General features: G+C 36.4%; 1 protein-coding gene and 1 long non-coding RNA gene across 10 annotated transcripts in view; one reads left to right on the top strand and one right to left on the bottom strand.

The window, feature by feature from the left end:
* Positions 1–26,187, top strand: part of RBMS3 (RNA binding motif single stranded interacting protein 3) — a 1,278,684-nt gene that overhangs the window by 287,404 nt on the left and 965,093 nt on the right. The gene's annotated exons all lie outside the window — the stretch shown is intronic.
* Positions 456–26,187, bottom strand: part of LOC144294367 (uncharacterized) — an 85,248-nt gene continuing 59,516 nt past the window's right edge. Inside the window, exon 3 of the long non-coding RNA XR_013361768.1 lies at positions 456–692. This is a non-coding gene — a long non-coding RNA (uncharacterized LOC144294367). The remainder of the gene's footprint in view (positions 693–26,187) is intronic.

Raw genomic sequence — 26,187 nt, forward strand, 5'->3', positions numbered from 1 at the left:
TATCTGTGGTGTAGTGGATCCATCCATCTGCAGCAAGGGAAAGTACCTCGAGAAGGCAGGAGGCATATAATGTGAAAGGAAGTGGCGTGTGCAAGTTAAGTGGGTGGTCTTGGGAGTCAGGGAAATTCACTTGGAATCCTGGACTAAAAGATTTGCTACAGGCTACTTAACTTCTCTGAGCCTCAATTTCTCCATCAGTAAAGTGGGGATAAGGATAATGCCTTCCATAAAAACCTTTGTACCTATTGAATAAAATAACTTGGGGAGAACGGAGCATAATACTTGACAAGAATCAAAATAATAACAATCATTCACTTCTGTGGCCACCTGCTAAGGGCTTTGTACATTAAAATATAAAATCTTAAAAAAAATTAAATAAATAAAATATAAAATCTTCTACTTGGAGCCTAATAAAATCCCCATAAGGTAGCATAGTCAACCTTGTCGGAGGGAAAACCAAGGGAGAGTGAAGTTCAGTGTTGCCCAGGGATACACATGTAATGAATGGGGTAGCCAGTGCTTTGAGCTACCAAACTGGCCCTCCTTGCACCATGCCATACTGCAGATAGGTTGAATAAATATTCGATGGCCAGGCAGAGACCATTAGCTCAAGAGAGATATTGAAGTAAATATCTTCTTTAAAATCTGTGTGGCACAACTTTAGTTTCTGGGCTGCTTGGAATGATGACGGTCTAGGAAGATGGGTCAGAGGGAGTAATTCACAGTGGGTGTTCCAATATGTAAGTTAGGATGGTAAGAATACTTATGATCTGCCTCAAGTATGCTGAGTTCAGTGGAGACAGTACATGTATACATATGACATGTATATACATGTACATTATAACATACTAGACATCATTATCATATGACTAATGGTCATTATTTCATTGTAGACTTTATAATTTCAACCAGGTTTTTCTAGAATCAGATACTCTAAACTTCCTTAGTCCTATTCCTTAGTCTCTGGGGTCTGTTGGGTTACCTCATGGAGCTGGAATGAATATTTTACCTGAGGATTTCTTCTAAGTGCTCATAGGCCAAGGTGGTGGTATAATAGTACACTTGTGTTGGTTGTGATGTTACCTCAGGGTGTGAAAGGTGGCTGGGGCAGGAGCTCGGTAGTGGACATGATTTCTAGTCACAGCTCCATTATTTGTTAGCTGTGTTAGCATTTATTAATGAATTCAGATTCATCAGATTTTAGATCCAAATTTAACTAAGACTTGGTCATTGCACTGAAGCTAATGGTCTGGTAAAGAAGACAAACTCGTAAGCAAGTAACACAATCTTTCCCAGCATAGGCATGGGAGAGTATGTGGTCCTTTCAACTTAAAAGGATAAGGTGAATTACCCATCTGATAATAGGATAATAAAAGGATAATAAAAGGATTTTAATGGCACCATTTACTTTCACATACATTTTGAAGTGCCTACTATATATTTGGACCTGTGTGATAGAATTATGAGTGGTGGAAAAAAAAACATAAAAAACCCCTACAAAGTTATGCCTACCCTGAAGGACTTCACAGAAGAGAATCAGGTATGTAAAAAGGTTAATTTCCATAGAATAGGTTGGATGCAGTAATAGAACCTTGGACATTAGTATCATTGGTAAGACCATTGTATTAGTAGGGTTCTTGGTGGCAAGGAATAAAAATTTTTTGTGGGTATTTTGAGTAGAAAAAGACTATAGTAGGTAGCTCACCAATTTCCCTAGACTGATGGAAAACCAGGGTGGCAAAAAGGCAGAAGTAACTGAAATCTAGATAACTCGACTGATCCTTCCCACTGAATCAGCCCATTGAAGCTGTCACCACCCAGTGTCAGTGCACCATCCTGAACTGTCAGCACCGCTGGTGCTGGATACTGCTTATGATCGATTCTAGACTCAGTGCCTTTGACATGTACATGTTTGATACAGTGTAGGTCTCATGCTTTCTCTACAGTTGCAAAGGCTGCTGGGGAAGTGAGTCTTTGGCACCTTCTATAGTTTGGGGCAATTTCACTTTCCCACTAGTTCTGATAAAGTGAGAAATTCTACAAAGGTAGGAGGGGGGCAGAATTTGGCCAGCTAAAGATACATGTTGCAAATAATGGAAGGACGTATTTTCATCTTTGCTAACTATCTTGTGCCTACTGGTAAAAGACAAGTTGATTTATTGTCATTTCACATTTATGGAAGATTATGCATAAAGCTACCATTTCATGCTCTAGTAATTGACCAAAAGAAAATCTTATGTATCTGTACCTCCATAAGCTGTGTATTTCTTCCTTATTTCTTTCCAAGCCAGGCATAAGATACACACTTGCATATGCTCCCCAACTGAAAACATGGCTCTGTACCAAATAACGAATAAGGAGGCCTAGGGTTCTTTCTTTTGTTCCTTTTTTTTTAATGGAATAATTACCTTTCCTATTTCTTTCTTACCAATTCAGCCAACATACTTTATCTCAAGGAAATTACATTTGCTCATGTAGGTGTGTGAATAAGCAGAATGACAAGAGTTTGTTTCTGCTAGAATTAGATGGATATTGCAATTACTTGGGGGAAAGAACGTTTCCCTAAATTCAGCTATGAATCCTCCACAGATCAAAACAAAGATCACATGAGAGATGGTTCTCTTGCCTTAATACATATTGTATTTGTGAGCATGTAACAACCTCTTATTATGTGGTAAAATACTCTTTTTGGGCACTGAGGAAAACAAACATATTTTGAACTTCACCAATATAGGGAGAAGAGCTAAGCTGAATTTTTTGGTTAAACAAAAAGGGATTATGAGCTTTTCAAGTATATGTGATAAAGACTGAAAAGGAAGAGTTCGGGATGTTTTTGTAGCTCAAAAGAGTATTAAACATAGAGTCTCCATTAAACTTTTTTTTGCCGGGGAACAGGGTAAGGATGGATTTCTGTCAATACCTTATGGTCTGCTCAGGCCAGGTTTTATCTTATTTTTAGTTTGTTTGTTTACCTAATGGTTGGTAATCTTGAGGACAAAGACTGTGTTCTTCCTAGAATGCTTAGCTCTTACCATGGCTCTTCCAGCATCTGGTTAAGTCAGAAATCAGAACCTCAGAAGAGATGAATGACTTGAACAGAGACACTTAATAGTATTGTGGAATTTAATTAGATATTTATTTTTTTGTGCAGAGTAAATGTGTCAGTCAAATAATAGGTTTTGAGTGTGTATTACAAGCCTGATAGCATATTAGGTACTATTGCTAGATACGACACATAACAGACATGAATCTTCTCTTTTGGAATTTAGAATCCAGAAGAATGTGCTTTTAGGGACAGATAATGTAAAATTATACATGGTTCAAGGGACAGAGAAGAAGTTCTATAATGCATTTCTGGCCAGATGATTGTGAATAATCTAACTGAGGAGAGATGTTAATGTGTTTTAATGGAGATGCTGTTGATATACTTAAAGATATTTCTACAGTTTTTATTTAAAATCTTATCTGGTTAGCAGACAATGATGGCAGCTTCGTATTCTTTCCTTCAACATTTATCTATATATGAAAAATGACATGTATTAAATTAGGGATGTGGAGGAAAACCACAAACTATAGTATGCTCAAACAAAGAGTAATAAAACAAAAACGTTGAAATATCTTAAATGGAGAGCATAAATATTAGGAGTGTTCTTGAGGAATAATCAAGGGCCACTGCAAACAATAGCCAAAGATTTATTTTTTTAATTTTTTTTAAAGATTTTATTTATTTATTCATGAGAATACACAGAGAGGAGAGACAGAGAGGCAGAGACACAGGCAGAGGGAGAAGCAGGCTCCATGCAGGGAGCCTGATGTGGGACTCGATCCAGGTCTCCAGGATCAGGCCCTGGGCTAAACTGCTGAGCCACCCGGGCTGCCCATGAGCCACCTGGGCTGCCCCAAAGATTTAATTATAAGAAACATTCTGGGTTGGAAAAGAAAATGGTCCTGAAAATATACATAGAAAAGACTGTTGTGGGTGATTCTAAACACACTGTATTTTATTTTAAAGATTTTATTTATTTATTTGAGAGAGAGAAAGAGTAGGAGAAAGAGGGAGAGGGAGGGAATACCAAGCAGAAAGCAGAGCCCCTGCTGAGCTAGGAGCCCACCGTGGGGCTTGATCCCATGACCCTGAGATCATGACCTGAGCCCAAACCGAGAGTTGGACGTTCAATTGACTACGCCACCCAGATGCCCCTAAACACACTATATCTTGGCAATATTTTTAAAAAGAAGAAAAATCATCTAAAAATATATATATGGTAAAAAGAATTCCCAATGTATCTATGAAGGGAAAGAAATGAAGGATCATCAGACTTTAATGGGATATTCCTGAAACCAATAACATAATACTTACTAATGTCGAGGTAAAAGAATTATAATCCAAGAATTTTGTGAAGCTAGTTTCTTTTTTTTAATGAAGTTAATAGAAACTCTGTATTATTTCATGAATAAGAATTTAGAAATTTGCCACCCACATACAAACCCTTTTGGGTTAAACATTAAAAAAACAATGTTCTTCTTAACTGTGGGATGGATCAAAATTAAATCCTACAATATAGTATTTAAAAAGTACTATTCTTGCTAGGACAATTCTATTTTAACATGGACATAATTTGAAATAAGGTAAGTGACTAATATAAATATTTTTATTGTGGCATTATTTATAATATCACAACTTTGAAAAAAGTTAAATGTTCAGCATCAGGAGAATGTCCATATGATAGACTATAATATCTTTTAAGTTATCAAGTAATTTCTATTAACATAAGAAAATCATGATGCAGTCTTAAGTTGAGAAATATATATGTGTGTATGTGTAGTATATATGGATGTGTGTGCATATAAAAATATGTATTTTTTGCTTCCTTACATAATTTTCCTTACTTTAGGAACTTCTACAGAGTATAAATCATTTTTTGGAATCATTTTCATATTTAGAAATAAATGCAAAAATATAAAATAGAACTTTTTAAGAAAAAAAAGTACTCAAAGTTTTGAAAAAATAGAGAGGCATATGTAAGAATTTTGTCAAGAATTTGAAATTCTGTAAGGATTTCAGTCTTAGAAAAAGATTCCCCCCTGGCCTCCCCCTCCACCCCCTCCCAAATCATGATGTAGCTGTATTTGTATCAAAAAAAGGCAGAACTGATATTCTGGGAAACAGTATAATGCTAACAAATGGCATGAATAAAGCAGACTTTTTCTTTATTTTGTGGGGGAGTAAAAAAGAAAATAAATTTAATTTTTTAAAAAGAATCAATATGCAAGGTTTTTTCCTTTGTTCCTTTTTTTTAAGAACCTTTTTAGAATCTTATATTTGACTTCTTTGGCAAACTGGAATGTAGAATAAATGGCAATAAGAGTATATTAGAATTAATATAGTTATGTATAATGTAAATATAAATAATATAGATATATAAAAGTAGTATATGTTCATAATATATTCTATAGTGTTATTCCAGAAGAGGGAAGATGACATTAAGAAGATACCCAGATACTTCCTTTTTTTTAAAGATTTTATTTATTTATTCATGAGAGACACACACACACAGAGGCAGAGACATAGGCAGAGGGAGAAGCAGGCTCTCTGTGGAGAGCCTATTGCTGGACTCGATCCCAGGACCCTGGGGTTACAGGTTACAACCTGAGCTGAAGGCAGATGCTTCACCACTGAGCCATCCAGGTGCCCCTAGATACTTCAAATGATTTTTAATATCAAGCCCAGATAAATTGTTCTCTAGAGAAAGGAAAGACTTGAAAAGCAAATAAGAAGAAAAAAGCAGGACCCTTGAGGAAAATATATACTATGTAATTTACAAAAAAAAAAAAAAAAAAGGTGGGAGGGGAAAGAGAAATGGATGACAGATGTGCCAGACTGGTAAATTTGATATCAGTAAAACTGGTGAATCATTAACAAATGATTAGTGAATTCATAGAAAAGGAGCAACCACTATATTTCAGGTTGTGTTTCAAAAGGTCAGGCACACAAGTTACCCTTGGTTTGTTTTTGTAATACATTAATTACTAGACTTCTAAATTGAGTGATATTTAAAAAAAAATATCTATGTCTTCATTAACTCAGGCAAGACATTTGGCAGTTTTTACTGATTTCCTGTTGATAATTTGGAATGCATGTCAATAAAGAACATGGTCATCGATTTTCCTTTGAGTCAGCTGGCATAGGAACTGTTCTGCCCTGGTCCCTGTCCCGTTCATAAAGCTGGCCAACAACTTAGATGTGGACTGAAAAGCTATGCAAATACCTGAAACCTGACGCCCACATAATAAATTTGGAATTCAGGATGATGTAGGCCAGTTGGAACAAATACCCCAAACCAACCCAACCTCACTGAACATGATTAGATTCAAATTCAGTTGTTCAGGTTAGCAAGTAAAGAACACAAAGAGAGACCTAGCAGGACTGTTGTTAAAATAAACACGAGCCGGTTTTTATACAACCAGATCTCCTGCAAGGGAACAGAATGATGTAGTTATTAAACATTCTAATTTCCTTTCTAATTGTATAAATAGCAGGTTAATGTCAGGTCCAAAGAAGCTGATGGACCTGTCCCAAATTGTGTTTTTCAGTTCACAACAGGGTGTGGTATCTATTAGGTGCTTCACTGATAAGTCAAGAGGAGAGTGATCAGAGAATTTCCATGAAATTAAAAAACAACACCTCCTTGATGGTACTATGGATATTTGGCTTATGGGAGAAAGATTTTCGGGCCATCCTGATAACAATCTTTATTTAAAGGGCTTTTATGTAGAAGAGAAAATAGATTAATTTTGCATTGTTCTAGCAGGTGGTCGAAATAGTTATAAGGATGTGAAATGCAATTCAGTATGAAGAACTTTTCAAACTATTAGAGCGTGTGAAGTTGGAGTGGTGGAAAGCCTTAAGAGGCAATGAGCTCTTGTAATGGTTAGTGCTCAATGGGTAACTGACAGTTCTCCAGGTAAGGATTTTTATGCGGGGTGGAGGTTGAATTGAATGATAGTCTAAAGACTTCAACTTTTAAGATAGTCTGAGTTTGTAGATTCTGCTTTTAACTCCAAAAGCTAAATTTTAATATCTTGAAAAATCACCCTTATATTGTAAGATGCTTTGGCAAGGATAGTAAACAGAATCTTTTGGGAGGAGAAGAAATGTATTTTGGAACGGTTCTTTGATAGAGGTCTTAGCTGAGAGTGACATTCTCTGTGACATATACCATTGACCCTTGAACCATGAGTTTGAACTGCACAGGGCCACTTAAATGTGACTTTTTAAAATGAATACAGTGTGCTACTGTATATATCTTTTCCCTTATGATTTTCTTAATATTTTTCTCTAGCTTTATTATAAGAGTATGGTGTATAATACATATAACATACAAAATGTGTGTTAATCGACTGTCTGTTATTGGTAAGGCTTCTGGTCAATAGTAGACTATTTATAATTAAGTCTTTGGGGAGACAGAAGTTACATGTTATAATTTCAATTCTGCAATGGTCGGTGCTCCAAACCCCCCACATTGTTCAGAGATCAACTGAGGGCCTATCTCTACTTATGATTTTTGCTTTGTTCTGTCATTCTTCTCATATTTTAATTTTTAACTTCCCTAAGAATTAGCTCTAACAAAGAATAAAAACTTTTCAAGTCATTACATTTTAGTATGCTTTTAAATAACTAGAACACAGATTTTGTATCTCAGTTAAATTCTAATTGTAGGTGCCACACAGATTGTGTTCACGTCAACTTTCACAGCCAAGGCATGTAGGTAATGTTTGGCAAATGTACACTCTGCATTAGCACTATTAATTATGTTCATGCTTATTGAATATTTACCCTTTGTGAGACATATTTATAGTCATTTAATGTGCTTCATCTCATTGACTGCTCAGGAAAATTCTGATAGCTAGCATTTCTATTTATGGGTGGGGGGACCAAGGTGTAGAGAGTTTCAGTTATTTGTCATGGTGATTCAGAGTGCAGACATTTACCACTGCACCTCCTATTACTATAGAGTAGTGAGATTTATTTTGAATACTCAAGAATCTACGGTTCATTCCACTCTCCTTCTCCAACAACCCCGGAGCAGACACTTAAGGAATTTCCTTTTATAACTTGCTGTTTTAAAAGACCAGCTACACATGAAAAAAAAAAAAAAAATCAGCCTTTGTTTTTTGGTCTAATTTCTTCTACTCAGCCTATTTACAAGTTACCTTTCTAAACTTTCAGGACTGCTTCCAAAAACTAAATTTTAAAAATTATGCACTCAGGTGAGTCTAAGCTTGTCATATTCCCAGCCATCATCCTTCTAGTACGCCTAAAATATCTCTAGGTTTCTCCTAAGATAGTCACTTGGGACTACTCTTTGGAGTCCACAGTAGGGAAAGAGAATATGAGCAGCCTAGTAAACACAAAGTTATATAAGAACACATTCAGAGGGATATACCCAGAGTGGGGATGAATTGATTAATCTGTAGGGGGTCAACTAGCTAATCTGCTGTATTTCCATGGAATGTTGACTACTGAGGCTGAGCATATTATTAAAAGTTCTTCAATTGCAAATATAGTAAAAGACATTCTGCAGTCAGAGCAGATTTCCTATCATTTTATTCGTTCCAGCCATGCAGGATTAGTGATTGATTTCAGCAACAAGGGGCACATACAGTATTGTCAGCTGTAGTTGATTGCCACTCTTTTTTACTGAGGAGGCTACAGAGGCAGCAAGGTTACTTAGTGGGATGTACTAATTCAGCCAAGTATCTAAATACACAGCCAACCTTACTGAGATAAGGCTGTGACATATCTGTAACAATTGTCTTTGTTCCTTTTGTTTCTATGAGTGAATTTTCTTTCCTCATGGAAAAAACCTTTGAGAGCCACTCTCATTGGATACTCTATTGCAAAGGGAATAGAGATGGGTATCTAAACCATTCATTCTTTATTAGTTTGGAGGCTGTAAAAAAAGCAAGTTGGACAGTAAAAACCTCCTTTTTTCTGTCTCTTCCTGGTTTTCTATCTCTCTCTGTCTCCTTCCCTCCCTTCCTGCTTCCCTTAGGTATATGTTCACTTTTAGGCCATTTCTCAGTTAAAAGAGTTTGGTGCAAGTTACCAGCTACTAAAATCACAGAATGGGAAAAGTCCTCTCTGTGCTATAATTCTTCGGGGAGATTGATCGTAAAGAAAATATTTTGGTGCATGGGCTCCAAATTTCCATTGAAAATCTCTAGCTAAATGTCTCATGCTTATTCAGAGACATGATTATCTGATTGGATACAGGGTTTGGCAGAAATCACTTTTCAGCTCAGACATGGGATGGCGACAGAGTCTCATTACGTTAATTTTATTTACAGGGCAGCCCGGTTTCCTGTGCTATGAGCTGGGTGCTTATTCAGCTGCCTTGGCTTAGGTAGTTTGCTGCACGGCGTATTTTTGTTTCCGAACCATTTTGGCCCTGGAAAGATGTCTGGCCTCGTTTCACTTTCATAACTCTGATGAAAGCCACAGAACTTTCCAGGGAGCCAGAGTAAGCGACTTGTGGGGCCCTTCCTTGAGCCATGTGAGTGGCTACTGAAGGGTGGGTTCTAATCAAAAGAACCTCATCTCCTGAGGCTTTTACCTTTGCAGAAGAAAGGAATGTTGTCCCTGAGTGTGGCAGGACCTCCCTGGACCACACCTCTAAGGCAGGACTTAGGGCCATTTGGGTCCTAAATCTGCTACTTTCCTTTTTGGTATACACAGATGTAGGGTCTTCTACCTACACTTTCCCTCAGGATGCTCTGTGTCAGTACATACTAAAAAGGATATAGAAAGATTGGAAGAGTGTAGATTTGACTTTGAGACTGCTACTATTTTTTTTTTGTTCTATTTGTTCATTCAAGTACTAATAATCCTACACATCACAGGGTCCCTCCACTTACTTTCTTTCCCATGAGCACCACAATATGTCGATGAAGGAGGTGGAAGCAGTGATAATATGCCCATTTCATAAAGAAAGGCCAAGTGCTTAATTTAGGTCACACAGCTGGAATTTAAACCTACAACTCTTAACAAGTAATCAGTGAATTTTTTTTTACTCAGGAATGGTCCTAATCAAAATTAATATGTTAATTAGTATATTAATCTTCAGGATTATTGAATTTGTCACAACATTGTATTACATTTGGAAAATAATTATAGATTAGACTGTGCTCTGATCATAAGAAGATGGTGATGGTTGGTGAGAAATCAAATCATAACTAAATTTAAATTTATATTCAACAAAAGTTAAACATCCTTTCAAAGTATTTGCAGCAGATTGTATTTTATGTTGGGTGTGGCTGCATTGAATGTGCTATAAATGAAAGGGATGGGGGTCTCTCGACACAAGAGTGCTAGGCTAACAAAGGTCTCCAGACAGTCCTGTTTTTATGATACAAGGTTAGCTGGTCCCCAAAGCTAAAATATTTGCACTTTAGGACTATGAGAAAGCACTTATTTATGCACATGTATGTACAGGATTTGAACTACTACTGGACCCCATTCCAAACTAACTCCAAGCAATAATTTCTGTTTACCAAGTCCATGCTATCTATGTACAGTACAAAGTGTTTTGCTTATGTTATTTTGTAATGTGCTCCTCACTACCAGGCAGCAGATTAGGTACCATTTAATCTGATGAAGACATGGAGACCCATAGAGTAAAGCATTTGCTTAGTAACCAAGAAACAGGTTGGAATGCAGAGATAACTCAAAAGCTCAAGTTTGCACCTAAATCTCCCACAGCCACTGCCCAAAGCATGGAGTAAGATCTCCTGCTACTACAAGCTGTTTCCCTTTGTCTCCTTAGAGGAGACCAGAAGCCCCTACTCTCATTACCTGCTCCCTCCCAACAAGAGGGGCAAAATGCAGGTTTCAAGAAGACTTGAAATATCAGGCATTTATGTTTGTTTTAGCACAGATTTACTGAAATAGGAACTTGCCGTGATTATCTCTATGCTTCATACCTGCAGAAAGAAAAAGAAAATTGGAAAAAAAGAGAGACAAAGAAAAGCAAGCATTTGCTTTAGCGGGTAGACTTATGAGGGCTAAGATATTTCTTTTATCCTGAAATATCTGGGTAATTGTCTCAAATTTCCTCTTATTTTATGTGCAGACATGGCCTCATTTTTAAAGAGCTTTTGCTACCAATAAGGTTCCAATATATTTGGAGTTTTCAAATGTCTCAAGTAGAATGTAATAAGATCTTTCTCTTTGGGACCTCTTTTAAGTATATTCTAAAAGCATCATTAAAATATGCATACTTAACTTGGCAGTGTTAGCAAATATTCACATCTCTTCAATGGCACCAGCTTGGTAGAATGATAGAAACTGGGCAGCAAGTGAAGGAGTACAATAAACCATTAACGCTAAACATCACGCATAAATGCCATTCTTCCGCCTCTATCCCACTTCTTAAAAAAACTATGCTAGATTTTGCACTAAACACTTCTCAATTGTTATTTTAAAGATATAATTATCTTAAGTTTTCTTTGATACTGGAAATTAAGCTTCCATTTTTCTAGATTTTTGAGGTTGACGAATTAAAACAGGATATTTTAGAATCTGTATCTTCAGCAGCTGAGATTGTTTTCTGTAACATTTTGTTCAAAAACAATTTCCATAGTAGAATCATCAACCAGAAAATCAGGACTGATACAGAGAAAGCTACAGCCAGATGGGGACCACAGTTGGGTGGCAAAGTGTTTGGAATATAAAGAAGAAATAGTCTGTAAATTTCATAATGGGGAAATTGGATGAGCAATACAAATTTATGATCTCAACCCTGTGATTGAGCCAAAGGCAACTGTTGACGCTTGAGTCCCAGTACATCTTCCTTATTCTACTAGGTTTTCTGACTTCAGGGAACCCAGCTGGTGAACGGGAAAAGTGATAGTAATAGTCACAGTTCAGATCTGCAACTAAGTTCACCTAGCTTCTCATTATTATCTTAATTTACTTCAGGTTGAATCTGTAGAAATTTGCTTTTATATAGATATTATCTTGACATCGAGAAAATAATGTAAGCTATGTTACTATGTATTCTTATGTGCATGCTATATTGAAATATTTCATCTACATTCAATTCTCATAGATTTTAGCTGATAGAGCTCCAACATATGGCAAAGAAAATAAGCCCTTTCTTATGGGCTAGGAGTTGTAGATGGATCTTTGGAAAATTAGCAAAAAGTACTACGGTGTCTTTTTCTTCTTATTCAAAATGTCATAACCAAGACAAGGATATGGGATGTTGAAAGGGTAGAAGAGTTTGGGTTCTGCCTTCAGAAGCAGTAACTGGTATTCAGGAAGACCTGGGGTTCAGTGAGAAGATGGTAAAATAACCACTTCCTACCTCCCAAATGCAAAATTGAGGCCTGACCCAGAAGAGCAGGTGAAGAAATGGCAGATCTGCCATACCCTTTTATTTCTTTGGCATTAGTTGTCTGTTCATTCATTCATTCATTCAATCATTCAGTCATCTGACAACTGAGTGCCTATTTTCTGCCAGGCATAGTGCTAATTTCTGGGGATAAAACAATGAACAAGATTGAAATAGTTCCATTCTCCATGGAATTAAGTGGAAGTTATGGATAAATGGCAATGCCAAACCTGTGATAAAATCATGTAGAGTGATGAGGATGCATGTAGCAAAACATCTAACCCAGACTGTAGAGTGGGAGACATAAGGAGTCATGAGGCTTCAGTGAGCAAGTGAAGTTTGTCCTGAAACCTGAAAAATTGATCAGGCAAAGGAAGATATGCTTATTGAGGTGGGATATTGTCTCCCCTCCAACTTTTATCTAAAATATGAGACACAGGGAATAGAAGAATGCTGGAATCATCTGTGAGGGTTATCTTATCTCTATGAGGAGATAAGCTGCCACCTCAGGGCACTTGCTTTCATGTTTTTATGTTTTGAGATGTATCAGTTGAATTCACATAATGTCCCTGGTAAATTTAGAGCTGCTTTAATTGTAGCTGTTTCTACATGGGGATATTCATCAAATCCATCTTTGTCTGAATTGACTCATTAAAAATTTAACTGACAGTCATATGGACCTTGACCTTTGGTCTCGTGTTTGGGATGGTAAGGATTTGTTCATGCTAGTCTCTGTGATCATCTTAAAATCACTGAAAAATCAGGCCATCTAAAAATTTAATGGAATCCCCAGAGAAGAATTTTCCCTGTCATTGGTTGACACTTTTAAAATATATTTCAAGTGTTTAGGCACAGTTGGGTTGGGAAGTTTAGATGGAAACATAAATTCTGAAAATGTCCACTATTTCCCATTCTTTCCCTGTATTTGAAATAACTAAAAAAATAGTAGAAAATAGAAAATATTGCATAGTGGTAAAGAAATCAGCATGAAAAAGAAGATTGTCCTATATTTTTGAGTTTGTAATTCTGTATCACCTACAAAATTGCATGAATTGCTATTTTACATTTGTATTCATTTGTTCAGCTTTCCATGATGCCATTTCAGGGGCTACATTCAGTGAGTTTCAATCTTCTGCCCAAACAAGCTGAATGACTCACAGCACTTTTGTTGTTGAATATCACATCAGCTTTTAAGTCACACAATAGGATAAATAAGTACTTACTGGAATTATTTAATATGAAAAAAATTAATAGATCTATAGCAAAACCCTAGAACTGTTGCTGAATATGTTGTAAATAGTGGCAAATTTTAAAACTACAGCTAAACTCTAACCTGCTATTTTAGTAAGAGTTCATTAAAATACTACTAAATGGTCTCATGGAAAATATATTTGCTGGGGTCCAATTCAATAAACCTATATTAAGCTCCCACTATGAAAAAAGCACATTACTTTTCAGTGTCACTGTTCCACACTTCTGGATCCACTCTTTGAATATCCAGGTATAAGTACCTCTTCATTCAATTGTGGCATTTTAATTCCTCTATCAGAAATTTTATTTTATTTTTTTAACATTTCTCCCAGTTTTATTACATTCTATTAAAATACAAAGTCATTATGGAAAATTAGGAAAATAAATGATCCATATTCCCAAACTTCTAGTTAGAACCATTGTTATATTTTGCTCTTCTCTCTTTTACCCATATTTTTTTCAATATCTAAACTGGGATAGTAATATTTATTTATTTTTATTAATATATTTATTATATCTTTTATTTACTAATCAACTTTTTCCAGGTTAGCAAATAATCTCCACACCATGAGCATTTCCCATTTCTTATCTTTTTTTCCAGGAATATGATTTTCAGTAGCTGAATAGTGTTCTATGAAATGAATGAAATTATTTAGGTAATCCTGTAATGTCAGACATTGTATTAATTAGGGTAGAAACCAAGCAGCTGTCTAAGAGACCTTTAGTCATTCAAGTACAATAGAAGTTTATTTCTCTCTCTTGATAGAGCACAGATATAAGCAGGTGGCCTGGCTGTGATGAGTGGCTTTGCTCTGTGAGGTCCCCTAGAAATCCAGATTTCTTCTATATTATTTCTCTTCCATCTTCAAGGGATTTGCCCTTTTTTTGTGTAGTTGGAATTATTTCATGAGCACCATGTCCTTGCCCTTTATGTGAAGGGCAAGTTACTTCCTTATAAAAATGTCAACCGATAAAACCTGGGGAGGAGAATAGTGGTGTTACTACAAAATGAAGGAGGGGAGAATAGAATGCAGGGAGCAATTAGTTATATCTGCTGTAGGCATCTAGATTTTTCCACCAATTTTTCCATTGTAAATATTAGATGGAACTATATTGTGTATCAGTATTAGTGTGTACAACTGATAACTGCTTTGAAATAAGTATGGAATAATAGGTAAAAATATAGTATGCTTTTGCAGCTTTTGCTCTATGCTTTCTGATTGCCTTTTGAAGAGGTCCCATCTTCGTTATTATATTTTATTTTAGTCTTTGGCAATTCTTTAGTTTAAAATGGCATTTCAGAGGTGCCTGGGTGGCTCAGTGAGTTAAGCATCTGCCTTTGGCTCAGGTCATGATCCCAGGGTCCTGGGATAGAGCCCTGCACTGAATTCCCTCTCCCTCTATCCCTCCTCTCTCTCTTGGTCACTCTGTTAAATAAATAAATAAAACCTTAAAAAAATGGTGTTTCATTATGGTGTTCATTTGCATTTATTTCATTACTAGTAAGCTTATTTTTCAGTATTATTGACCATTTATATGCATTTTGTGATTTACCTATTGATATCCTTGGTTAATTTCTCTTAGAATATTTTTTTCTAATTTGTCAAATTCTAACTCTTGTTATAACATATGACATATTTCCCTTTTTTATCATTTTTCTTTTATTTTTTTAAAATTTTTTAAAATTATTTATTTACAATAGTCACAAAGAGAGAGAGAGAGAGAGAGGCAGAGACACAGGCAGAAGGAGAAGCAGGCTCCATGCACCGGGAGCCCGACATGGGATTCGATCCCGGGTCTCCAGGATCACGCCCTGGGCCAAAGGCAGGCGCCAAACCGCTGAGCCACCCAGGGATCCCCTATCATTTTTCTTTTAATTGTATCTTTTTTTTACAGACTTGTTTATTTTTATGTATTTGTATCTACCCAAATTTTCTGATATCTTGTTTCTGCTTTTTTTTTTTTTTATAGTTGTCTATTTGTTTTGTTTGATAAAGCTTATACAAAGCTGAGTGAGGTAAAAACAATTGCCATTTTTAAAAATTGTTATTTTTATTTTTTTCTTTATAGTCTTATATTTCTATTGGGTTGAAAACTAACCAATATTTTTCCTGAACTTTTTTCCTTCACTGAGTTACTCAATAATGTTTTTTACTGGTTGTTGAGTATGTGCCAGGCACTCTGCTAAATAAAGTACCATAGACCTAAGATAGAGATTGTACATTGAACATGGTACCAATGAATTCTGTTTTTTCCTAAGAGTTTGAAATGCCATTTCTACATATAAAACCTTATATATTTTGGATCTCTCTGTTGGCTTTCTCTTCCATTAGATTGTTACTTTTTACTATGGTATCAATCCTAATTATAGTTGGGGAAAATATGTTCTAATTAATACAAAAAATCAAGCAAAAGTCAAGACTCAATGAAACAAATCTCACCTAAATTCCTTGTATGATGGTGATTAATGTTAATATTTTATTGTCACATAGTTCTGAGGGAGGTACGAAGAAACAAAACAAAATACGAAAATGTGTATTCTCAATTACTGCGATGGTCATTTTTTATTGAAAGAATCTGGTATAACAATGTAGTCATCAAACTGTCATCAAAATATGATAGGACCCCAGATAACTGAGTATAATAAAAGTGTAATAGTAGTTTATGAGAAGAAATTCCAGTAATTGGACAATTGCTGTTACCTACATAGTTTTTTCTGCTTTCATCTTTAATCATTTTTGTACTGTGTAAAATTGCTACATGACTAAGCTCTGATGCATTATGCATATATATGATTAAATATTTGCCCTCATTAATTGATAACTATGTTTTATTCTAGTGCCTTATGTAGCTCTTAGAATTTTTTAATGTTCTTAGACTTATATATGCATATTATATAGCCTTCCTATTTACAAATATATACTTGCCCTTTAAGAATTAGTTTGATGCATAATTTTATCATCATAATTATATCTGTTGCCAAGGTATTTGAGTGTTTCTCTGTTATTTGTCCAAGTATTTCAATTTGTTGTCAGATTTCATGTACTATCATCAGTGACTGTATTCTGTTATTACACTACATTGCAATCATCTTATTTTCAATCAAATACTATTTACAAAATTTAAAGTCTCATAGAAATGAACTACCATCAATTACAATTTGAGATACATAATCTTGGCTGGATAGATACTATGTGACTCTTTTTTGCAGCCACATTTGAATCTGTATCTTAGTGATATATTTTCTGATGATTAATTCTTTGACTTTCAAAATATTAATGATTTAAAGGCAAGCATTTTTTTTCATGACCTAATGTATATTGTGATCTGAACTATAAACTTATGCATGGAACTCAGTTCTCCATTTGGTGGTATGAGTAATGTAAGTGAATCATATTTATCATTTACTTTGTGCCATCCTTATATCATTTCTTTGGTATTTTGGGTGATATACTAGGAAATATTTTCTATTCCTCTATTAAATTTAAAGCTTTTTTAAAAGTATTTTTTTACTATGATTTGTTGTTAGCAATTACAGGTGCCTGTGCCAGAACCAAAGATTCTAGATCACTAAATTAATACAATTCTCTTTATACAATTTTACAAAAAGTTCCAAAACTATATCAGTAGCCAACATAAATCAGTATGCAATATGGTGGTGGAGGACCTCAGAAGACATGGAGTGCTGAGCAATGAGCACCTGCTAATGAGTAAGACTCGAAGATCCCATGTAAAGCTTGAGTCCTGGGCATGCAGTGGAACATCTGTGATGTTCAGAGAATGTTTTGAGAACTGACTTGGTCTTGTGGCTTTTCTGAGAATAAGCACTTTCAGAGAGCCAAACCCCATAGTCTACAAGGGTTACTAGAGCTACATCTGTCACCAGGCCATCTTCATGGTGGATGTTGGCCTATGAGAATTTTGACTCCGTGACTGGAAGTCTGAGAATAGGAGTTGCCATTTCTCTCTTCTGTTTTGGCCATACACAATACCTAAGGCTTTGTTCTTTTGAATGTTTAATTGCCTTTCATATTTAGGTTAAAGAATATTGTGAGACCATTTTCTTTTAGCTCTTAATTTCTCTAACTACCTGTAAGTCTGGTCATCCAGAAAGCACTAATGGCTATCTTTAAATAAAAACAAGAAAACAAAAAAAAATGAGTTTAGATTAAGAATGAAAAAAATATTGATGCCTGTCTTGTAAGGTGGTGGTAAGTTGAAGAGAGATTCTTTTTTCTTTTTTTTTTTTTTTTTATATTATCTTCCTGGAGGAGAACATATAAGAGGATAAACTCCCAGTTTTGTTTAGAATTATCTGTGACTTTCAATCTAGATAATTACTATTTATTCATATACTTTCACAAATTATTTGGTGTTTGCAAATGTTTCTTTGTCATATTTTTAACAATTATTTTCAATTCAGATGGGAGTCCTTTGCATTAATTTCTCAGGTGTGATTTTATTTTCATATTTCTTTATCTAGTCTGATTTTTACTGGATCTTTTTATTTTTTTATTTTTTTTAAAGATTTTATTTATTTATTCATAGACAGAGAGAGAGAGAGAGAGAGAGAGAGGCAGAGACACAGGCAGAGGGAGAAGCAGGCATGCAGGGAGCCCGATGTGAGACTCGATCCTGGGTCTCTAGGATCACACCCCAGGCTGCAGGCGGCGCCAAACCGCTGCGCCACCAGGGCTGCCCTGGATCTTTTTATTTTTATAGTTACTTAAAAGGTCTGACTTGTATGGGGCACCTACCTGGAGGGCTCAATGGGTTAAGCAGCAGGGGTCTTGGTTTCAGCTCGGGGCATGATCTCAGAATCCTGAGATCAGTGGGGAATCTGCTTCAGGATTTCTCTCTCCCTCTGCCCCCACCCTTTACTTGAGTGTGTGAGCATGCATTCTCTCTCAAATCAATCAATCAATCAATCAATCAATCAATCAATCTTTTAGAAAAATAAATAAAATGCCTGGCTTGTAAATAACATCCCAACCTGATTTCCTGGGCTATCATAACATTTTATAACATTTTCCCTGTTTTCAGCCTTAGCTATTCATTTCTCTAGGAATTAGAGGTAGAGGAGACCTAAAAATATGGGTTCCTTTACTATATTGAACTAGATCTCAGAAACATGTCTAATGCAACATTTTCTGAGGTGGAAATCTCTATTTAAGTATTTATTTCTATTTTTGACATTTAGCTTGTTTCTAAATTTTGCCTTATCAGTAATGCTGCAAGAAATTTTATATTTATAATTTTATCCACAGATCTCAAAGGTTTTTTCTGCCTTGTATTGATTCTTTCTTAACTCTAAAAAATTCAGTAATACACTATTTTAAGATAGCTTTTAAAGTGACCTAGGACATAGAAAAGAGAGATAATGGTGATCAGTTATAGATCAGAGTCCCGGTTTGTTAAAAGGGCACACCCCTCCCTGCCTTCTCCTGCCTCTGCATAATTCAAACTGATGACTATGGAGAATATTCACTATAAGTTGTAAATTTTTGGGAGATGTTTGTCTTCCTGTATGTATTTAGTCTCTATCCTTTTAAACATTTACAACAATTAAATCTTTAGCCTTTAAAGGAAACTCAGAGTGAGTTAAATTCACTTGGTATTTATCAAATATTTATTATGTACTTTTAGCAATGAACCAGATAGTCGGAGATCAGGAAATATAATACAGTATGAGACAAGATTCTTGCTTTCATGTACTTTATTGGATATTCATTGGTACTTCACATTACTGGCTTCATTGGGAAGCAAAGGCATGTCGTTTTCAAACTTAAAATTAAGTGTTGAATGTCTTAAATAGATAATTTATTGAATATAAGAATAAGAAGAAGTAGGGACATCTGGATAGCTCAGTCACTTGAGCATCTGACTCTTGATTTCAGCTCAGGGCATGATCTCAGCGGCTCTGTGCTCAGCGAAGAGTCTGCTTGAGGATTCTCTCTCTCTTTTTCCTTCTTGTCCCTTCCCTGGCCCTCTCTCTCTTTCTCAGATAAATAAATCTTTTAAAAGAGTAAGGAGCAGTATTTAAATGACACTGATCTAATTATTGGATGATGGGTTGTAGTCATTGCTATACCAAGAAAATTGATTGCAGGATGGCTTTGTAAATTTCCTTTTATTAATATATTTACTTTTAATTGCTTAAGTAATAACTACATATATTTTCAGAAACACAGAAGTCTTTAGAATAAAATGGATAGGTCTCTGTTTACTCATTCCCTCTTCAGGAGTAACTACTTTGTATATATTTCAAAACCATATATACACATATGGTTCTTATGGTTCTATTTTGTGTTTTTGAGTTTTGTAATTCTGGAAATTGGACCATACAATATGTGTTGCTTTGCAATTTCTCCATTTATTTTTTTACTTTTTATTTAACAATAAATCTAGAGAGTCATTTCGGTATCTAAAAGTCTAAGTCAATATTTTATATGTGATTTACAATTTCTTGAACTAAATAAATGAGTGTCGCTGGGGATGTTTGCTACTCAGCAGTATATAACCAGATCATCCAATGAGAATTGGATTTTTACAAGGCTCTTAGCCTCAATTTGTCATCTTCAGACTTACACACACACCCATATCATATATATGTTTTCTCCTTGTTTAATAGTTTTGAATAACCAGATATTAAGTAGACCAGAAGAGATTAGGACTGGAAGAAAGAATAAATTATTCCTGTTCCATGTGATTCATTTTCCTAGACACAGTAAAACATAGTGAGATGAAAGTGATATTGGGGACTCCAAACCTGTGATCTGGATTTTCTTCTGTGCCACAAACTATGTTTATATGATCCTGTTTGTTTCAGAGAAGGCAGGGAAAGGAACAGTGGGATACACGATTGTGTTGGTCACAGAGTATGAGGAGGGTATATATCTATTTGTAGCAATCTGGACCTCCTTTCCTTTGTCTACTTCGTAAAAGGAAGTGATGAATCCCCCCAAAACTTCATCATTTTTCTCATAAGTTCTCTCACTTAAACTGCAAAATATCTTGGTTCCCTTTAGTCCCTTTCCACCCAGCCCCACCCCTAACAGAACAGATGAACCTGGCTGACAAGAGAGTTTTACTGTGTCTGCAGCATCAGCTTCTAACTCTTGGGATAGATTTGCAACCAGACTTCAGTGATGTTTATGAGCTGGAACCTAGTTCCCCTGAAATGAGACCCATAAAGGAGCTAGACATGCCTGGTTACTTAGCAGGTACTCATGAGAGTACTAATTGTGGACAGTGGAGCACTGATTCGGAAAAGACGGAGGTTTTCTTACCAAACTTCTAGTACTCAGAGCTTCCTTTCACAGCCAGAGATATGCTCCATGGAGAAGCAATAAAGTCATCCCTCAAGGACAGAAATTCTTCCACTGCCATGCTCCCTTCCTTAGGGCGTGATGATCAAAAGTGATAATCCTGCCTTCCTGGGAGCAGCACCATCCACCCCTGCATGGGGCACTTACTTGATGAGTTCATGAGCAAACAATCCTTGAGCCATGACTTGAAGAATTTGACTTGGTGAATTTTTTAAATTATTGAATATATTCAGCTGATTTATTCAAGGTTTTCAAGAAGAGTGAAATAAAAGAAAAATCTGAGGATTTATATCACTGTGGGGACTTCCAGATACTGGGTAGAGAGCTGGGAAAAATTAAGTCAGTGACAGCCAGAGATCTGGGAAAGAAATGGGGGATTCTACATTCCTTACAATTGTATTGAGGATGGTTGGCTCTATCTGCTGAAATAGTGAATCTCCTACCACTGAATTTCTTTTCCTTCTCCTTTCAAGACTGCTCTCACCTCCATCATAATTCCAGGTTATATTTTTCTCAGGAGAAATTTTATTTTGCTCTTTGTAGGTTGTGTCATACCTAAGCACCAGGGGTTAAATAAATGCCACTCTTGGCATAAGAAACTGACTGTGGTGTGACGGCATTGAAATCGGAAGGCTGCTCCTCCACTGAGACCTACCTGGTTGCTGATGCTTTGTGCAATTGTTCAACAGACCCCACTGTCATCATGGTTGATCCTGATACCCCTTCATTTTATCACTACATGGACTTTTTCTTTTTAAGATTTTATTTATTTATTCATGAGAGACACACACACACAGAGAGGTAGAGACAGAGGCAGAGGAGGAGCAGGCTCCATGCAGGGAACCCAACGTGGGACTCAATCCCAGGACTCCAGGATCACACCCTAGGCTGAAGGCAGGCACCAAACTGCTGAGCCACCCAGGGATCCCTATATAGATGCTTTATAAACTAACAATAGGAATGGCTGCCAAGCATGGTGGAGAAGTTTGCCAGTAAAGAAAAAAAACACATCTCTCTGTGAGTATCCAGTGGTGAAAGTGGATGGTAATTACTCTCAACTAATCATCATGAGAACCAGTGACTGTACCAAGCATTAGGAATTCACTGACAGGAGGTTGAAGTATTCAGAAATTTACTAGCAGGAAGTTGATTCTTCCCAACATCTAAATAGAGGATGCCTAAAAAAAAGGAAAGGTGGTAGAAAAAGAAAAGGACAGAAAAGAAGAAAAAAAAAATCAGAGAAGAGTAATCTATTTTACCTATCACTTATCACTTTGGGAAAATCCATAAAAATAGCAATTTCTCATTTGGAGTAGAGACTGCTAATTGTTCCTGAGGCTCTGCATTCATGATCTTAAATATGTCTGAGACCCAGTGATGACATTTTGCTTCTAATGAAAGAAGGAGACAGACTCTCTAACACTTTAATTCTGAAGAAAACCAGATAAACGTTTCTTGAAACAAATTTGGATTCTTATACTTGACGAATTAAGTGGAATGAAATCTCTTTATCAGCCCCAGCCCATTTACCCTATCTCTTCATGGAATTTACTTGAATTTCTGGTTGCTGACTTAGGTCCCTTCTTTACTTTCTGAGCCAGTCCTCTTTGGGGGATGGAGCTCTGCTCTTTGCCCTTGCATTCTGGTGGAAGAGGAGCATTAAGCCCCCTTTCCAAGTGTACTACTCTGTGAATAAGGACACCAGGGCAGAGTCCCTGAATCCTGTGTATTTCTTGCTGTCCTGCAATGTTCCAGTTCTGATCATAAGATTCTGTAGCACAAAAGTACTTTTTAAGTTCACCTCCATAGAAGTAACTGCCTTTCCTGCCCCTATCTTGAATCTGGGTGGCTAAGCCTGTGTTGTCAAAGCTTGGGCATCTCACTATGTTTTCTAGTTAAGCAGAAGTCTAGTCATCTCTAGTACTACCTGCTGCTCATGCATTTCCCATCTTGCTGCATGTTGAGCATCAACATATCTTCATGGAGCATATTTTTTGAAATATGATGTTCTAATCCAAGAAACTATTAAGCAACTCTAGTATGCTAAGGACTATAAAGTTTGTTAAGAATATAAACATCAAATGCTAATAAGACAACGACATTTCTCTCCAGCGGTACAGAGGACCCAACCTAAGTTGAACCTCCAATGAGTAACATTTTTGTGTAATTTCCTCTCCTTGAGTGTAGGCAGAACTTGTGACTTGCTTCTGCCAATGGAATATAGCAAAGGTGACAAGATGTCAATTCCTTGATTAGGTCGTGTCATATAGCAGGGGTGATGTGGTGTAATGCCTATGATTACATTTCGTTATATGTAAGAAATCCCCTTCTGGTATTGAAGAATCAAATAGCCATTTGGTGAACTGTCTATAGGAAGGTCATGTGACAAGGAACTGTGGGTAGCCTCCAGAAGAGGGGCTCCTAGTCATACAGCTGCAAAGAAATGAATTCTTCCAGTAATCCAGATGAACTTGAAAGTGGGTTTTTCCCTAGTTGAGCCTCCAGCATAGACAGAACTTTGATTAGGGCCTGTGAGATCCTGAACAGAGGAACCAGCTAAGCTCTGCCTGGATTCCTGTCTTATGACAACTGTTTGGTAATACATATATGTTCTCTTAAGCCACTAAAATATTTGTTGATTTGTTAGATAGCAGAAGTTTAATATAGCAGTTTTCAGTTTACCATGGAAAGCATAATAACTCATTCAGCACATAGAACAAAATGAAGAAACATTTACTTGCCCAAATTCCTTTTGTTTGGAAGAAAATATTTGATTAGCTAACTCCCAGGTCTGCATCCAGGGCTATTGTGCAACCCAGAAAAAGATGGTTGGTGTTTTCTTTATCAAGAGAATGGTGTAGGCCTATGGTTATTTTAAAACTCATCAAGATTTTGAGTCCTTCTCTTTGGGGCATGTGCTCCCTTGAAGTTGATACCTCTTCACCACTGTTCTTTATATCCCACAGGGAGGCTACTCCTGGAATCTGCTTCCTATTTGATATCACCAGTGGGGAGCACTGGGAGGAAATTGGAGAGGGATGAGAGATGTCAAGGATTCACTCTTTCCTGGTTCTTCTGTAGCTCTGGTGGCACCTTACACAGCAGCTGCAAGTCCTCCGGTGTTCCTGCCTTCAGGGGAATGGTCTACTGTGGTTTTAGCTTCTAGAGCTACAATGTGCAATATAGTGGTCACTACCATATATAGCTGTATGTAGGTATATAAATTTAAATTAATTAAACTTAAAAGCAAAAATTCATTTCTTTAGTTGCACTAGCCACCTTTCAAATGCTGAGTAGCTACATGTGTTGCTAATGACTACCATATTGGAAGATGCAAATATAGATAATTTTCATTATCTCAGAAAGTGGACAGTGAGTAGAGGAGAGTAATGTGATCTATAGCTTCTGGTAACACCATTTTCTCTTTTTGCCATTCTAGTCTAAGGGTTACCATGGCTGTATCATGCTGCTAACCTCTGGGTTTTCTCACTGTTCTCTAAATTCACAATATTTCTATTACCTGTATAACCAGTCCCCTGCATTGAGTCCCTCTCTCATAAATAAACAAGTTATTTCTTTCCTAATCAGACTTTGATTGAAATACCAGATGAGGAAAGGAAAGGATAGTCAACATTTCTATATTAGCTACCCATTGTTATTTAACAAATTTACCTTAAACTTAGCAGCTTAAAACAATGAACATTTATCCTATTCCAGTGTCTGTGAGTTAAGAATATGGGTAGCTGGATGGTTCTGACTTAAGCTTTTGTAAAATTGCAGTCAATATGTTGGCAGGAGCTGAAGTCTCATCTGAAGGCTTAACTGGGGGAGGATTTGCTTCCAGCCTCACTTACACGGTAATGGCAGGCCTCAGTTCTTTGCTGGCTGTTGGCTGGAACTCCTAGTCGCCTGCACTTCTTCATAGACTGAGTGTTGCGTAGAATGGCACTTGCTTTTTCTAGAACAGATGGAAGATGTCATCTTTTAGAACTTAAATTTGGAAGTGGCATACATCACTTCCACTGTATTTCACTGACCTCACAGACCAACTCTCGTACAGTGTAGGAGGAAGTACACAGGATGGGAATGTCAAGAGACTAAGATCATTAGAAGCCATCTTGGAAGCTACAGACCACAGGTGCTCCAGAGGGGTTGAGTGAATTTGATATATGGGAGATTATTCCTCCTCTGTGACTTAAATCAGCAAGAGCAGAAGTCCAAACAATTAAAGGTAAAAGAATGCTTTGGCTTAGAGGACTTTGATGAGAAAAGGTCAACACTACAGTGATGCTAGGTCAGCTTTGAATTGTATGTGGAATTCATATGTCAGAGGCCAATGCTCACTGTTTTAACTCAAATTCAAGAAATAATAGAAAATTATAAAGCTAATATAGTACTTGCTCTGGAAAATGATTTGAAAGCATTTGGTTTACTTAAAATCAAGATGTGGGGCAATGTCATAACATTCAGATGTAATATTTTCTCCAAAAGGACAAAAAAATGCTTGGTTGGAACAGATCTCATAAGCTTTCAGGTTGGCTGTTCTGTTTTCACATTCTTATATGATGGTTTAGCAGAAGCTTTGGAAGCTTGGGGTAGCTCTTGGCTGTGGAGGAGTTTTCTACAAGGAAAAATTCTTAATCATGAGCTGGCAGATGACAGAGTCAGGGCCACATGATGGGGTCAGGATGGAAGCAGAGAGTAGGTTCATCCCAAGTGTGCATGTGATAAGAGCTGAGGCTGCCTGTTGAATGTCAGCTTATTTTTCCCATGTAAGTGAACCTGAAGAGTAGGTGCCATTGCAACTCATGTGATTAGCAGCAGCAACACAGTCTTTGTTGATTCCTGAGGAAAGAGATTCGATCTTATCCCCAGTCATTTATGTTTACATTTAGCTGAACACAATCTGCCTGGGAAATGGCCCAGTTAAAAGAAGTTGCCATTTCAGAGAGATATGCACTATCTACTCTTTAGGATAGAAGGAAGGAATTTCTAAGAACCATTTGTTTGTCTTCCTAAAAAGAAAAAAAGACAAAGGGTAAGAATGAGAAAGAAATTGAGGCTGAAGTAAGTCCAGGATGTAAAGTAATATTTTTTTCCTAATGAATTTCATTGAATAGTTTTTCTCCTTCCCTCCTTCCCTTCTTTCTTTCTTTCTTTCTTTCTTTCTTTCTTTCTTTCTTTCTTTCTTTCTTTCTTTCTTTCTTTCTTCT

The sequence above is a fragment of the Canis aureus genome, chromosome 22 (genome assembly GCF_053574225.1).
Source record: "Canis aureus isolate CA01 chromosome 22, VMU_Caureus_v.1.0, whole genome shotgun sequence".
Taxonomy (NCBI): domain Eukaryota; kingdom Metazoa; phylum Chordata; class Mammalia; order Carnivora; family Canidae; genus Canis; species Canis aureus.